Genomic DNA, 4828 nt, shown 5'->3' on the forward strand with positions numbered 1-4828 from the left:
AGTCTTCTTTTAGTTGTTTGTGCTCCTGTTGTCTTAGAGTATTAATTTAAAACATTGCAAAACTCCACAGAAAATGAATTGTTGACGCCTAAAATAAGCATATCTGTTTATTTACATAGCACAAATTTACAACACAGCACATTTCATTCAAATACTGAAAGATTCAAAGTCAATTACATACAATCCAAACTGATCCTATCAAATCAAACAATCCAATCAAGTTCCGTTTATTGTAAAAATTGGTTGAAACGCTTTCCAAGGAAAGCCAGCAGATTAAATCAAGTCACTGACTTTTAGCATTCACTCCTCCTTGACAGGAATGCTGACATAGTAGATTATTGTGTGTATTGTGTAATTAACTTTGCCGTAATCCCTCATACTGAGGATGCATGTTGCAACAGCAGAGAGAAAAACTCCTTTGCAACTAAGAAACTTCCAGCTGAACCAAGCTCAGTGTGAGCCTCCATCTGACTGGGAGTTTGAGAAGACAGAACATACACACAGAAAAGAACAGAAAACAATACAAACAACACAGAAGCACTGATCTACGTGTACATTTTATGTTAAAGTGAAATGTTAATGGAAGTAGCAACACCTTTAATGGTGTGTAGCTGGAGTTTTTCAGTAATAACCACTAGGCTTATGATCTAACTAAACTCTTTTCTTAGCTGAATTCAGTAAATCCAGCACAGAAAAACAGCCAAATGAGAAAAGGGAGGGAAATCATCATCCCCAAGTCTTCCTAATTTGAAAACATTTTTAGCCTTTTTTACTTTAACTTCATTAAGTAGGAAGACAACTCCCAAGTGATCAAACTACCAAGATTTTATAACTGCTACACAAAATACATTTGAACCAGATTAAGAGTTAAGATAGAAATTTAAGTTCAGCAAGTCATGTATTTTACCTTTACTTGAACTGCTGGTGAAGTTTGGGTGGAATTTTTTCTCTTTGCACCTTTTTAAGTAACTTGACTCCTTTGTATGTTTTTCCTCTAATTTTCAAACATATGTAGGCAGCAGTTGACTTCAGTAAAAATAGCAGCTACTCCTCAAAATAACATAATAAAAAAAAAGTTAACTTGCATACAATGCCTTATGAAACTATTTCATAATGTTTATACAGTTCTCACACCTTTACTTACTATGTTTTATTGGGATTTTGTGTGACTGGACAACTCAAGGGAGTACATTATTCCTAAGTGGAAGAAAAGATTATTTTTCACAAAGAAAATCTAAAAAAGGTGTTGCACATATGCATTCTGTTTGCTGACTCATTGATATAAAATGCTGTGCAGTCAATCACCTTAAGAATTCCCAGTAATTACTCATTTTTTTCGACTACATAGATTTTAAGATATCATTTCACCTTGTCCAACAATTTTTCAACATGTTTTCCAATTTTTCACCATCTTTACTGAACTTATGATCATCATCACAACAGGAGACCATTGAAAATCCAGGTGTTTGCATGAGTCCATGAGATTATAGTGTACAACAGAGCAAGGGAAAGTGTTCTCCACTGAACAGCATGCAGTTTGGTCTTGAAACATTTTTCGATTTAATCTGAATAACAAAGGAGTCAGAGCTGTTCTGCTGATTCAGCAGTTTTACAATCAGGCAGAGACTGCCATTTATTCCTCCAGGGGCTTCTGCAAATGTTGAAGGGTTACCAGGCAGCTGTGATACTTATGCCTCAAAACACAAAGAGTTCTGGTCACTGTTTGACCCACATTGCCCTCAGTGGAAGTAGAAGTCTTTCTACAGGACCACCTGCCATTGAGGAGGATATTCTCAGAAATCGAAACCTTCTGTAAAGTCAGACAAGCCCCATTAGGGCAGATCAAGCTCCCTGGGAAGCAGAGATCTTTTGTCACACTTCTAAAAGGTTGTCCCACAATAAAGGAGTGGATTTAATGGCTATCCCACAGCCTGGGAAAATACTATATTGGGTGTTATAAAGCAATTCTGACAAGGGCACAAGAGCCTGTTTGAGTGTCAGCAAAAAGATGACAAACAGAAAAAGATTTTTTTTTTAAATCCTTTTTGGGCAACCTGCGGGCAACATAAGCTGACAGGCCATATTATAAACCACATTGTGACCAGCAACTTTACTGTTGATTGGATTTATTTTCTTATTTTAGCTATTCAAGGCATAAATCTTATATTTCAAGTCCAAGTCAAGTCTGAAAACTTTAAAGGAGGGCTTGTGCATTTATACGTACTTTATACAACAATCAAGCACCATCATTTGTTATGATCATGCCGTGTTTATCAAAATCAACGTTAAGAAATGTAATTTTGCGCCATAACTGATGACCTGAGCTGTGGAAGGATCAACCTTTTCCGACTCTCCTACTCCACTACATCAACACAATACTACCATGTCTACTGAACAGCAAGTAGCTCTGAAAATTGTACAAGCTCTTGTAAAAAGTCAGTTTTTAAAACTTAAAATAATTGAGAAAAACTACAAAAACATTTTTTGATCTGGTGGTATAAGAACACAACTCAAACTTAAAATTGTATAATCACCTTTTAATTCAATTTCAGTATTCAGTGACAATCAGCATTCCACATCTTGAAATTGTAATATTTGCCCACTTTGCTTTACAGAAGTATTTCAATCCAACAGACAACAGTGGCAGTTATTTAGGTAATCCTCTGAATGTGACAATAACATGTTACCTCAAAATTGATATTAAGAATAACCGCAACCACAAAGAATGTTTTCCTTTTTTGTTCCTCCCCTTGTGATTTGCTGTCAATCTGTCCAGGGTTACCCTGCTTCACACCTCATCATGGTCTGGATAGGCTCCAGCCAACTCCCTGAACAATAAAAAGGTCCTATGGTAAGCAAATGAATGAATGCAAAAGAAAAGAGAAACTCATTTGGCCTCAAAACTACCTGAGGGAGTTTAAGTAGATGTGACGAAAGACAAATGCGTTGCGGGGAAGATTAAAATGTGGTCTCTCTCTCAGTATGCACCTGCGGGACCAGAGCTCGTCATTACCACAAACTCTCAGAAGGAACAGAAGACAAGACAAAGAGATAAAAGGGAAAGCAGTGTAACACTTCAATGACTTTTACATCATTTCAACTTGCTCTGGGGAAAGCAGGAAGCCTTTAATAAAGAAGCAATGCAGCGGCAAAAAGTCTTCATATTCACTGAACATTTCTGTATGAAATAACACTGTTAAGAGTAATTAGCACACCTTGCAATGCTAATTTGGTTTGTTTTAACTAATTTTTATGCAGTTTGAGTGTGTATTCAGTGTAGCTGACAGTCTTTTTCATAATGACGTCAAATGGACTATTAGGTAGGTAACAAAGACACACAAACGCAGATCTTACAAAATTATTTGAAATGTGCAAATGAAGGACAGGGATTGGACCAGGAAGTCCACAGAGGACAGAAGTAAATGAGTTAGGCAGCTGATTTGCAGGATGGAGAAGATGACGAATTAATTTCTGTTATCTGGTCACGTCAAGAGAGTCCAAAGGATAGTAAATAGCTTGGCAGAGTATGTGGTTGGAAGGGAGTGGTGGCGTCTGGAAATAACTGTGTTTCTCTCAGGTAGACTTGAGGTAGAGAGTGGACAGACGGGAGGCTGAAGGTTTTCACTGGTGAGCGGCCTGAGGACCAGTCAAGAGACAGCGGGAGACGGATTGGCAAGCTGCAAACTTGGCAGCACAGTGAGGTAAAAAGTACATCATTAGATTATCCTGAAAGGCCTCTGCTTTAACCAATAGGGCAAGAACAGAGTTGGTTCTTTGAAGTTTTAATTGTGTTGTATTTTGTAGCATTTATTTTTGATTGCCATTTTCTTTGTTTTGTATCAAAGTGTAAAATAAAGTGTAGTTCAATTGATAAAGTTTATTAAAACTGTTTTTTTGGTATTTTGTTGCACCTATCAGAGCTGTATTTACGCTGGTGTGGTGTAAACTACAGCACACAACTAAGAATGTTCCACAGGCTGTAGAACAATATTAGATTACTTTTGACCTTTCTCTAACACACTTAGCTATGGACAGGTCAGTAGGGGTGAACCACCCCTTGCACTCCCCAAAAGAAAAGAAAAAGAGTAAAGTCCCTTACAAGTTTCTGTCTCTCCAGAAGCAGATTTCATGTTCTTCTGTTGTAGGTGTTCTAAAGCAAGTCATCACTTGTGATTTATTTGGTGATTTTAAGCCCATAAGTGTGCCTAGTATTTCCCTGCCCCCCTTTGAGATAGTTCTGTGTTGCACAGGCAGCTCTGACCATATTTTTTCCTATCTCATATGTCAGAATATCACCGGAAAGGTGATTTTGGCCGATACCATTTTTTTGTCTGAAATGTTACTCAATATAGCAAGAAAGTTGTTGAGTTGACAACAGTGGGGTAACTACTGTTAATTGTAAATGTGCAGACATAACTTGGCGGGGCGGTCTGTCAATCAAACCTTTCTCGTCGGAGAACAAGGCAAAGGTTGATTCTTAGACCTTTGCCAAGCTAGATAAGATCGGTGGGTAAGATCAACTGACCATATAAAGATCAGCAGATCACTGATGGCCCAAAATTAAGGAATTCGGCACCGATAAGTCGGCTGGCCAATAAATCGGTGCAGCCCTACTTTTTACATTTAATAGGAACATATGGTGGCTTCCTGGTAGACTGCCCTAGCCCCCTTATCACTGGGCACTGTGGGCTTTCTGAGGGAAACCTTGTAGAATCAAAGCATTTGCACAACTTTGTGGTGTGTAAATGTCTCTGTGACTGTGACATTAATGCAATATGATTATTGCATCAAAATGACCAAAAGACAAAATGTGTAACTTTTTTGTATG

The sequence above is a fragment of the Poecilia latipinna genome, unplaced genomic scaffold (assembly GCF_001443285.1).
Source record: "Poecilia latipinna isolate Pla-1442-1.1 unplaced genomic scaffold, P_latipinna-1.0 Scaffold298, whole genome shotgun sequence".
NCBI lineage: Eukaryota > Metazoa > Chordata > Actinopteri > Cyprinodontiformes > Poeciliidae > Poecilia > Poecilia latipinna.